Source organism: Mesoplodon mirus, assembly GCF_964341445.2.
Source record: "Mesoplodon mirus genome assembly, chromosome: 17".
In the NCBI taxonomy this organism is placed as follows: domain Eukaryota; kingdom Metazoa; phylum Chordata; class Mammalia; order Artiodactyla; family Ziphiidae; genus Mesoplodon; species Mesoplodon mirus.
The window spans coordinates 78,668,430-78,681,588 of NC_138993.1; the positions used below are offsets into that span (position 1 = coordinate 78,668,430).

A 13,159-nucleotide genomic window follows, 5' to 3' on the forward strand; every position below is an offset into this window, starting at 1 on the left:
CACAATGATGAGTAGCCCCTGCTCAACACAACTAGAGAAACCCTGTGCAGCATCGAAGACCCAACACAACCATAAATAAATAAAATTAAGTATTGTGACTGGTGAGATGACTCACTCATGTGGCTGTAAGTAAGAGGCCTCAGCTCCTTGTCACATGAATCTCTCCTTAGGGCTGCTTGAGTGTCCTCATGACATGGCAGCTGGCTTACCCTAGGATGAGTGATCTAGCAGAAACCAAAGCAGAAGCTCCAATATCTTTTATACCTTTGGAAGTTGCACTTTGTCATTTCTGCAATGTCTTATTAGTTAAAACATCAGCCCTTTTCAACTGTGAGGAGGCACACAGGTGCATGATGACTGGGAGATAATTAGGGTATGATTAGGGCCTTCTTGGAGGCTGGCTACCAAGGTGGCTGACTCACCGAACACTGAAATTTGTTTTCTTCACTGATGGAGAGAAAATGGTGAGTGAATCTCATTGGTGTTCTTTGAGATGTACCAAAGCTAGCTCTTGCTCTCTCCCCCAGCTGTGTGGCTGAGAGGGTCTTGGTGCTCCAGCCAGGTGTCAGGCCTGTGCCTCTGAGTTGGGAGAGCAGAGTTCAGAATATTGGTCTACCAGAGCCCTTGGGCACCTTGTAATATCAAAACGGCGAAAGCCTCCAAGAGATATCCGTCTCAATGCTAAGACCCAGCTCCACTCAAAGACCAGTAAGATCCCGTGCTGGACATCCAATGCCAAACAACTAGCAAGACAGGAATGCAGGCCCACCAATTATCAGAGAGGCTGCCTAAAATCATAATAGGTCACAGACACCCCAAAACACAACACCGGATGCGGACCTGCCCAACAGAAAGACAAGATCCAGACAAACCCACCAGAACACAGGCACCAGTCCTCTCCACCAGAAAGCATACACAACCCACTGAACCAACCTTAGCCACTGGGGGCAGACACCAAAAACAACAGGAACTACGAATCTTCAGCCTGCGCAAAGGAGACCCCAAACACCGTCCACAAAGCCAAATGAGAAGACAGAGAAACACAGAGCAGATGAAGGAACAAGGTAAAAACCCACCAGACCAAACAAATGTAGAGGAAATAGGCAGTCTACCTGAAAAAGAATTCAGAGTAATGATACTAAATATGATCCCAAATCTTGGAACTGGAATGGAGAATATACAAGACATGTTTAACAAGGACCTAGAAGAACTAAAGAGCAAACAAACAATGATGAACAACACAGTAAATGGAATTAAAAATTTTCTAGAAGGAAACAATAGCAGAATAACTGAGGCAGAAGAATGGATAAATGACCTGGAAGATAAAATAGTGGAGATAACTACCACAGAGCAGAATAAAGAAAAAAGAATGAAAAGAATTGAGGACAATCTGAGACACTTCTGGGACAATGTTAAACACACCAACATTCGAATATAGGGGTCACAGAAGTAGAAGAGAAAAAGAAAGAGACAGAGAAAATATTTGAAGAGATTATAGTTGAAAACTTCGCTAATATGTGAAAGGAAATCGTTAATCAAGTCCAGGAAGTGCAGAGAGTCCCGTACAAGATACACCCAAGGAGAAACATGCCAAAACATATATTAATCAAACTATCAAAAATTAAATGCAAAGAAATAATATTAAAAGCAGCAAGGGAAAAACAACAAATAACATACAAGGGCATCCCCATAAGGTTAACAGCTGATCTTTCAGCAGAAACTCTGCAAGCCAGAAGGGACAGGCAGGACATATTTAAAGTGAAGAAAGGGGAAAAGCTACAACCAAGATTACTCTACCCAGCAAGGATCTCATTCAGATGCAACAGAGAAATTAAAACCTTTACAGACAAGCAAAATCTAAGAGAATGCAGCACCACCAAACCAGCTTTACAACAAATGCTAAAGGAACTTCTCTAGGCAGGAAACACAAGAGAAGGAAAAGACGTACAATAACAAACCCAAAACAATTAAGAAAATGGTAATAAGAACATACATATCAATAATTACCTTAAATGTAAATGGATTAAATGCTCCAACCAAAAGACATAGACTGGCTGAATGGATCTGAAAACACGACCGGTATATATGCGGTCTACAAGAGACCCACTTCAGACCTAGGGACACATACAGACTGAAAGTGAGGGGATGGAATAAAATATTCCATGCAAATGGAAATCAGAAGAAAGCTAGAGTAGCAATTTTCATATCAGAAAAAAGAGACTTTAAAATAAAGACTATTACAGGAGACAAAGAAGGACACTACATAATCATCAAGGGATCAACCTAAGAAGAAGACATAACAATTGTACATATTTATGCACCCAATATAGGAGCACCTCCATACATAAGGAAAAGGCTAACAGCCATAAAAGGGGAAATCGAAGGTAACACAATCATAGTAGGGGACTTTAACACCCCTCTTTCACCAATGAACAGATCATCCAAAATGAAAATAAATAAGGAAACACAAGCTTTAAATGATACATTAAACAAGATGGACTTAATTGATATTTATAGGACATTCCATCCAAAAACAACAGAATACACTCTTTCTCAAGTGTTTGAGGAACATTCTTCAGGATAGATCATATCTTGGGTCACAAATCAAGCATTGATAAATTTAAGAAAATTGAAATTGTATCATGTATCTTTTCCGACAACACTATCAGAATAGATATCAATTACAGGAAAAAATCTGTAAAAGAATACAACCACATGGACACTAAACAATACACTACTTTATAACCAAGAGATCACTGAAGAAATCAAAGAGGAAATTAAAAAATACCTAGAAACAAATGGCAATGAAAACATGACGACCCCAAACCTATGGGATGCAGCAAAAGCAGTTCTAAGAGGCAAGTTTATAGCAATACAATCCTGCCTGACGAAACAAGAAACATCTCAAATGAACAAGCTAAACTTACACCTAAAGCAATCAGAGAAAGAAAGAAAAAAAAAAACCCCAAAGTCAGCAGAGGAAAGAAATCATAACGGTCAGATCAGAAATAAATGAAAAAGAAATGAAGGAAACAGCAAAGATCAAAAAAACTAAAAGCTGATTCTTTGAGAAGATAAACAAAAGTGATAAAACCATTAGCCAGAGTCATCAAGAAAAAAAGGGAGAAGACTCAAATCAATAAAATTACAAATGAAAAAGGAGAAGTAACAACTGACACAGCAGAAATACAAAGGATTATGAGAGGTTACTGCAAGCAACTATATGCCAGTAAAATGGACAACCTGGAAGAAATGGACAAATTCTTAGAAAAGCACAAACTTCCAAGAATGAACCAGGAAGAAATAGAAACTATAAACAAACCAATCCGAAGCACTGAAATTGAGACTGTCATTAAAATCTTCCAACAAACAAAAGCCCAGGACCAGATGGCTTCAAAGGCAAATTCTATCAAATATTTAGAGAAGAGTTAACACCTAACCTTCTCAAACTCTTCCAAAATATAGCAGAGGGAGGAACACTCCCAAACTTATTCTATGAGACCACCATCTCCCTGATACCAAAGCCAGACAAAGATGTCACAAATAATGAAAACTACAGGCCAATATTACTGATGAACATACATGCAAAAATTCTCAGCAAAATACTAGCAAAAAGAATCCAACAGCACATTAAAAGGATCATACACCATAATCAAGCTGGGTTTATCCCAGTGATGCAAGGATTCTTCAATACATGCAAATCAATGTGATACACCATATTAAAAAACCTGAAGGATAAAAACCATATGATCATCTCAATACATGCAGAAAATGCTTTCAACAATATTAAACAGCCATTTATGATAAACCTCTAGAAAGTAGGCATAGAGGGAACTTTCCTCAACATAGTAAAGGCCATATATGACAAACCCACAGTCATCATTGTTCTCAATGGTGAAAAAGTGAAACCATTTCCACTAAGATCAGGAACAAGACAACGTTGTCCACTCTCACCACTATTATTCAACACACTTTTGGAATTTTTACCTACAACAATCAGATAAGAAAAAGAAATAAAAGGAATCCAACTCGGAAAAGAAGAAGTTAAGCTGTCACTGTTTGCCACTAGATGACATGATACTATATATAGAGAATCCTAAAGGTGCTACCAGAAACCTACTAGAGTTAATCAATGAAGTTTGTAAGGCTGCAGGATACAAAATTAATGTACAGATATCCCTTTCATTCCCATACACTAAAGATGAAAAGTCTGAAAGAGAAATTAAGGAAACACTCCCATTTACCCATGCAACAAAAGGAATAAAATACCTAGGAATAAACCTACCTAAGGAGACAAAAGACTTTTACTCAGAAAACTATAAGACACTGATGAAACAAATCAAAGATGACACAAACAGGTGGAGAGATATACCATGTTCTTGGATTGGAAGAATCAACACTGTGAAATGACTATACTACACAAAGCAATCTACAGAGTCAATGCAATCCCTAACAAAATACCAATGGCATTTTTCAGAAAACTACAACAAAATATTTCCCAATTTGTATGGAAACACAAAAGACCCCGAACAGCCAAAGCAATCTTGAGAAGAAAAACAGAGCTGGAGTAATCAGAATCCCTGACTTCAGACTATACTACAAAGCTACAGTAATCAACACAGTATGGTACTGGCACAAAAACAGAAATATATATCAATGGAACAGGAGAGAAAGCCCAGAGATAAACCCAGACACATATGGTCACCTTATTTTTGATAAAGGAGGCAAGAATATAGAATGAAGAAATCACGGCCTCTTCAATAAGTGGTGCTGGGAAAACTGGACAGCTACAGGTAAAAGAATTAAATTAAAAGACTCCCTAACACCATACACAAAAATAAACTCAAAATGGATAAAAGACTTAATGTAAAGCCAGACACTATAAAATTCTTAGAGGAAAACATAGGCAGAACACTCTATGACATCAATCACAGCAAGATCCTTTTTGACCCACCTCCTAGAGAAATGGAAATAAAAATAAAAATAAAAACACGGGACCTAATGAGACTTAAAAGCTTTTGCACAGCAAAGGAAAACGTAAACAAGATGAAAAGACAACCCCCAGAATGGGAGAAAATATTTGCCAATGAAGCAACTGACAAAGGATTAATCTCCAAACTTTACAAGCACCCCCTGCAGCTCAATATCAAAGAAACAAACAAGCCAATCCATAAATGGGCAGAAGACCTATTAGACATTTCTCCAAAGAAGATATACACATTGCCAGGAAACACATGAAAGAATGCTCAACATCACTGATCATTAGAGAATTGCAAATCAAAATTACAATGAGGTATCATCCCACACAGGTAAGAATGGCCATCATTCAAAAAATCTACAAACAATAAATGCTGCAGAGGTGTGGAGAAAAGGGAACCCTCTTGCACCGTTGGTGGGAATGTAAATTGATACACAGACACTATGGAGAACAGTATGGAGGTTCCTTAAAAAACTAAAAATAGAGCTACCATATGACACAGCAATCCCACTACTGGGCATATACCTGGAGAAAACCATAATTCAAAAAGAATCATGTTCCACAATGTTCATTGCAACTCTATTTGCAATAACCAGGACACGGAAGCAACCTAAGTGTCCATCAACTGATGAATGGATAAAAAAGATTTTGCACATCTTCAATATAAAATGGAATATTATCAGCCATAAAAATAAATGAAATTGAGTTATTTATAGTGAGGCGGATGGACCTAGAGTCTGTCATACAGAGTGAAGTAAGTCAGAAAGACAAAAACAAATACTGTATGCTAACACATATATATGGAATCTAAAAAAAGAAAAAAAATGGTTGGGAAGAAACTACGGGCAGGACAAGAATACAGACGCAGACGTAGAGAATGGACTTGAGGACATGGGGAGGGGGAAGGGTAAGCCAGGACGAAGTGAGAGAGTGGCATTAACTTATATATACTACCAAAGGTAAAATAGATAGCTAGTAGGAAACAGCTGCATAGCATGGGGAGATCAGCTCAGTGCTTTGTGACCACTTAGAGGGGTGGGAAACGGAGGTTGGGAGGTAGATGCAAGAGGGAGGAGAAATCGGGATATATTTATATGTATAGCTGATTCACTTTGTTATACAGCAGAAACTAACACACCATTGTAAAGCAATTATAGTCCAATAAAGATACTAAAAATAAATAAATAAATAAATAATTTATACCTCCCCCAAATTAAGTCTTTTTAAAAATAAATAAATAGAGCTTCCCTGGTGGCGCAGTGGTTGAGAGTCCACCTGCCGATGCAGGGGACGCGGGTTCGTGCCCCGGCCTGGGAAGATCCCACATGCCACGGAGCGGCTAGGCCCGTGAGCCATGGCTGCTGAGCCTGCACGTCTGGAGCCTGTGCTCCGCAACGGGAGAGGCCACAACAGTGAGAAGCCCGTGTACCGCAATAAACAAACAAACAAACAAACAAATAAATAAGGGTACTCAATAACATGGTAACTCTAAACCTAAGTATTTTCAATACTACAGCAAAGGTAAATGGATTAATGTCTCCTATTAAAGTGTATTTTTTAATATTATGTGCAACTAAAATTTTTTCCCAATATACAGGTAAAATAAAATAATTACTTTAGAAAGGTGAAAACATTCCATGTATTTAAAAACAGTAAAACGATAAGCATATGATATGCATCTTAGATAAAGTAGTGTTTAATTTCAGAACAATTTGTCATTATTGTAACTAGTACTATTATCCCAATTTCTTAAAAATATTTCAATACTTTTTCTATTTGAAAAAGTACTTTAATATTTTTTTCTTTGCTCTTTTGTGGTCTAATACATGGTAAGTATTTATCTGCTAACATAACTTAAAAATATATGTTGTTTTTTACAGCCAAACAAAACTGAATCAAGAAGAAATAGATAACTTGAACAGACTGATCACTACAAGCAAAATAGAAACTGTAATTTACAAAAACTCCCTACCCACAAAAATCTAGGATCAGATGGTTTCATAGGCAAATTCTACCAAATATACAAAGCAAAACTTACACTGATTCTTCTCAAACTCTTCGAAAAGATTGAAGATTAAGGAATACATCCAATGACATTCTATGAAGCCACCATCACCCTGATATCAAAACCAGATGGGGGGGGACTTCCCTGGTGGCACAGTGGTTAAGAATCCATCTGCCAATGCAGGGGACATAGTTTCAAGCCCTGGTCCAGGAAGATCTCACATGCCGTGGAGCAACTAAGCCTGTGTGCCACAACTACTGAGCCTGTGCTCTACAGCCCACGAGCCACAACTACTGAGCCTGATAGCCACAACTACTGAAGCCCATGCACCTAGAGCCCATGCTCTGCAAAAAAGAAGCCAGTGCAGTGAACAGCCCGCACACCACAATGAAGAGTAACCCATACTCGCCACAACTAGAGAGAGCCCGTTCACAGCAACAAACACCCAATGCATCCAAAAATAAATAAAGAAAGAAATTTACTTAAAAATAAAAAAACACAGATGGGGACTTTTCTGGTGGTCCTGCAGTTAAGATTTTGCCTTCCAGTGCAGGGGGTGTGGGTTCAATGCCTAGTGGTGGAGCTAAGATCCCACATGCCTCACAAATAAGAAACCAAAACATAAAACAGAAGCAATACTATAACAAATTCAATAAAGACTTAAAAAAAAAAACAACACAGAGAAAGACACTAGCAAAAAAGAAAATTGCAAGCCAATATCTCTGATAAATATGGATGCAAAAATTCTCAACTGAATATTAGAAAACCGAATCTGACAGCACATAAGAGGATCATACACCATGATCGAATTTGATTCACCCCCGTGTCACAAAGTTGTTTCAACATATGCAAATCAATCAACATGATACACTCCATCAACAAAGGAAAAACACAAATGATCATCTCAATAGATGCTGAAAAAGCATTTGAGAAACTTCAACATCCATTCATGATAAAAACGCTTACTAAAATGGGTATAAAGGAAACATATCTCAACATAATAAAAGCTATTTATGACACACCCACAGCCAATATAATATTCAATGCTCATGACAAAATATCAAAGAAGCACGGAAAAGTGATGGAGGAGATGGAGAAACTTCTCAGTGTGCAGGTGCAGGATCAACATCAGCGCTAAATCCTGCTCAGCTTATGGTGATTCAAGAGAAAGCTAAAAGCCTTTGTGAAGACTTGAAGAAGAAACACGGGAAAGAATCAGAGGGCATATTTTTTAATGCCAGCCATGGCTGTTTTCATCGGTTCAAGAGTAGAGCCAACCTCAACAAGGTAAAAGTAAGTGGAGAGGCAGCAGGTGCAGATAGGGTAGCTGTCCAGGAACTTCCTGAAACACTTTGAGAAATTATTGATAATGGTGTGCATTTACCCAACCAGGTGTTTAATGCGGATGAGACACAACTGCACTGGAAGAGGATGCCAGACCGAAGTTACATCAGTAAGAAGGAAAAGTTGATGCCGGGCTGTAAAGCAGCAACAGATAGGCTAACTGTTGTTTGGTGGCAATTCTTCCAGTGATATGAAGCTGAAGCCTCTCTTAGTTCATCATTCAGAGAACCCAAGAACCCTTAAAAACATAGCCAATGACTCTCTTCCTATTGTGTGGAAGCGTAACCCCAAATCCTGGATTACACAGGCCACGTTCCAGGACTGGTTTTGCCAACACTTTATCCCAGATGTAGAGAAATATTGCTCGGAGAAGGACGTCCCAGAAAAACGTTCTTTTGCTGCTTGACAATGCTCTGGGCCACCCCCCTTTCATGGATGACTTTTCCCAACGTCAAAGTAGTGCATCTGTCACCGAATACTGCATTGCTCATCCATCCCATGGACCAGGGAGTTATAGCGACTTTCAAGAAATATTATTTATGTCACACTTTTTGTCAGGCAGTAAAGGTAAGTGAGAAATCAGGAAGAACCTAGGGACAATTTTGGAAGGACTATAACATCTACAAGGCCATAAAAAACATTGACTTTGCATGGTGTGAGTGTATGTTGGTCACCATGAATGGGGTTTGGAAGAACCTTTGCCCACAGTTTGTTCATGATGTTTGTGGACTTGAGAAGGCAGATCAGAAGTCTGAAGAGGTCTTCAGCAACGTAGTGACCCTCAGCGAGAAGCTGGAGCTAGATCTGCAAGAGGACGATTTCATTGAACTCCTTGCTGTGCAACATGAGGAGCTTACTTATGGAACTGGAGGCGCAGAGAAAGGATGAAGAGGGACAGGAGGAAGAAGTAACTGAAGAACTGAAGAGATTCATGACACAGAAAATGCCAAGGGCATCTTCTAAATTTGAGGAGGCACTGTTAGTTTTTGAGGCACAGTGCTCGAACCTGCAATGGTACCCAAAGGTGGCAGCAGCCATTCAGAACGCAAACCAGTGCTACCGTGTCATCATCTATGATGAGAAGAAACGAGCTACGACACAGACATCAATGGAGCATTTTTTCAAGAGGGTAGATAGAATTAAATCCAGCAAGGAACCAGAACCTGTGTCATCAATGTCAGGTATGAGTGAAATTGGAGCTTGCCCCCTGTCTCCCACTGCTGATAATCCTTCACCTCTACCACCTCCCACCTCCTCTCCCTCCTCCAATCAGTAACTCTTCTCGCCTGTTCCCTCGACGCCAGCCCCAGTATCCCAGCTGTTGTACTGTATTACTGTACTTCTCAAGTTACTGTACTGTAAGACTAAAAATGCCTTCTTTGTTTTTGTGTTTGTTTCTTATATACTGTTTGTGTGAAAAGTATTATAAACCTATTATGGTACAATACCATATAGCCGACTGTGTAACCTGGGTACCTCGGCTAACTTTGTTGGACTTACAAACAAATTGGACTTACAAACGCACTCTTGGAACAGAACTTGTTCATACGTAGCGGACTTACAGTAAAAGCAAAAAAGAAACAGGAACTAATCAAACTTATAAGCTTTTGCACAGCAAAGGAAACCATAATCAAAATGAAAATACAACCTATGGGCTGGGAGAAAATATTAGCAAATGATGAGACTGACAACGGCTTAATTTACAAACTATACAAACAGCTCCTACAACTCAATAACAATAGAACAAATAACTCAATGGAAAAATGGGTAGAAGACCTAAATAAACATTTCTCTAAAGAAGACATACAGATAGCCAATAGGCACATGAAAAGATGCCCATCATCACTAATTATTAGAGAAATGCAAATCCAAATTACAATGAGGTATCACTTCACACTGATCAGAATGGCCATCATTAAAAAAAATCTACAATTAACAAATGCTGGATGGGGTATGGAGAAAAGGGAACCCTTCAGCACTGTTGGTGGCCATGTAAGTTGGTGCAGCCACTATGGAAAACAGTATGGATGTTCTGCAAAAAAACTATAAAGAGAGTTGCCATATGATCTAGCAATCCCACTTCTGGACATATATCTAGACAAAATTATAATTCAAAAAATATATAAAACCCTATGTTCATAGAAGCACTATTTATAATAGCCAAGACATGGAAACAACCTAACTGTTCATTAAAAAATGAATGTATAAAGAAAGTGTGGTATACGTATACAATAGATATTACTCAGACATAAAAAAGAATGAAATAATGCCATTTGCAGCAACATGGATGGACATAGAGATAATGATACTAACTGAGGTAAGTCATAAAGAGAAAGACAAATACCATATAATATCACTTACATGTGGAATCGAAAACAGGACACAAATGAACATGTCAGCAAAACAGAAACAAACACACAGATATAGAAAACAGAGTTGTGGTTGCCAAGGAGAGAGTGATGGAAAGATTGGGAGTTTTGGAATAGCAGAAGCAAACTATTCTACATAGGATGGACAAGCCACAAAGACCTACTGTACAGCAGAGGAAACTATATTCAGTATCCTGTGATAAACCATAATGGAAAAGTATATATATATATATATATATATATATATATATATATATATATGACTGAATCACTTTGCTGCACAGCAGAAATTAATACAATAATGTATAAAGGCTGCAGAGGGTGTGGAGAAAAGGGAACCCTCCTGCACTGTTGGTGGGAATGTAAACTGATACAGCCACTATGGAGAACAATATGGAGGTTCCTTAAAAGCTAAAAATAGAACTAACATATGACCCAGCAATCCCACTACTGAGCATATACCCGGAGAAAACCATAATTCAAAAAGATACATGTATCACAATATTCACTGTAGCACTATTTACAATAGCCAGGACATAGAACCAACCTAAATGTCCATCGACAGATGAATATAGAAAGAAGATATGGCCTATATATATAATGGAGTATTACTCAGCCATAAAAGGAATAAAATTGAGCTATTTGTAGTGAGGTGGTTGGACCTAGAGTCTGTCATACAGAGTGAAGTACGTCAGAAAGAGAAAAACAAATACTGTATGTGAACACATATATATGGAATTCAGAAAAATGGTACTGACGAACCTAGTGACAGGGCAGGAATAAAGACACAGATGTAGAGAACGGACTTCAGGACACAGGGCTGAAGGGGAGACAGGGACGTGGTGAGAGAGTAGCACTGACATATATACACGACCAAATGTAAAAGAGCTAGTGGTAAGCTGCCGCATAGCACAGGGAGATCAGCTCGGTGCTTTATGTCCCCCACAGGGGTGGGATAGGGAGTCTGGGAGGGAGCCTCAAGACGGGGGGATATGGGGATATATGTATACATATAGGTGATTCACTTTGTTGTAAAGCAGAAACTAATACAGTGTTATAAAGCAATTATACTCTAATAAACATGTATTTTAAAATACCACAATGTTGTAAATCAACTACACTAGAAAATATTTCTTAAGTGAAAAAGATTTTTTGAATGTGTGCTTTATTGTGTGTGTACCACAGGTTCAATATATATGAATTATGTCAAATAGATTACATTGTTTTTCAAAATAAAGAATTTTTGATATTCTACATCAGCTGCATAATATAAATGCAGAAAAACTGTATTATTTTTTTCTAAAGTTCAGAAATACCCATTTTGCTCATTCGGTATACTATAAACCACTAACTGTTAAAAAGGGATTCATGACCTCTTTCTTCCAAAGAAATATTTCTGCACTCACACAAGTTTAATAGAATGTTCCACCATGAACTGGCTTCCCACCTTAGAGACGCGAGATTTGCATCCTGAAATCTCTTTCTTGCAAAAATGTCCAATTAGCATCCTAGCATTACAGAAAAGAAATGCTTTTTGCCAGATCTCAAATTACATACAACTTTATCACGACATCATGTATGTTTTTTTTCCACACACACAGACTGCATTTTATTTTTACAAGAGAAAAATCAACTGACACCAAACATTGTAAATGGATGACCACAGCAAAAGCAACAAAGATTGTAATTACCAAACATGAAACACACTCATACTATTGTCATAATATTGACATTCAGTCCAGGAATCCTCCAAAGCTCCTTTATTTCGCAGTGAAAGACACCATGTTTTTTTTTTGTTTTTTTTTGTTTTTTTTTTTGCAGTACGCGGACCTATCAGTGTTGTGGGCTCTCCCATTGTGGAGCATAGGCTCCGGACGTGCAGGCTCAGCGGCCATGGCTCACGGGCCTAGCCGCTTCGTGGCATGTGGGATCTTCCCGGACCAGGGCACGAACCCGTGTCCCCTGCATCGGCAGGCGGACTCTCAACCACTGCACCACCAGGGAAGCCTGACATCATATATATTTAAATTATCAGCACTCACCTAAGATCTTCAAAAATCAACAAAAACATAATTTTGTGCTCTCTTTCATTTATTCTGGTTCTAAGTGGTCATTTCTAAGCGAAAGTATTTAAGTATGTTAACGTCATCTTATAACATCATATTTCAAATGACTACCGTCTCTCCAAAGATGCAATATGAGGAACTCATAAGTAGGCCCTCCAAAGTTTTACTCTTTGAATCTGTATTACACTTCTGCTGAACTTCACACTGTTCATTATTCTCTGAGAATATTCTTTTTCTTGTATGCCCATCTCACATGCTCTTTCATTTCATGAAGTTTTTTCCTACAATTTTATGCCTAGTTTATTTCTGAGAAAATGCATTATTCCAGATTGATAATTATAGACACAAAAACTTCTATATAATTCCCTGAGAGTTTCAAAAACTCCTTCTTCTTTTT

The 13,159-nt window shown here is 38.3% G+C and overlaps 1 long non-coding RNA gene across 2 annotated transcripts in view; it reads right to left on the reverse strand.

The window, feature by feature from the left end:
• Positions 1-13,159, reverse strand: part of LOC309792601 — an 83,673-nt gene that overhangs the window by 53,640 nt on the left and 16,874 nt on the right. The gene's annotated exons all lie outside the window — the stretch shown is intronic.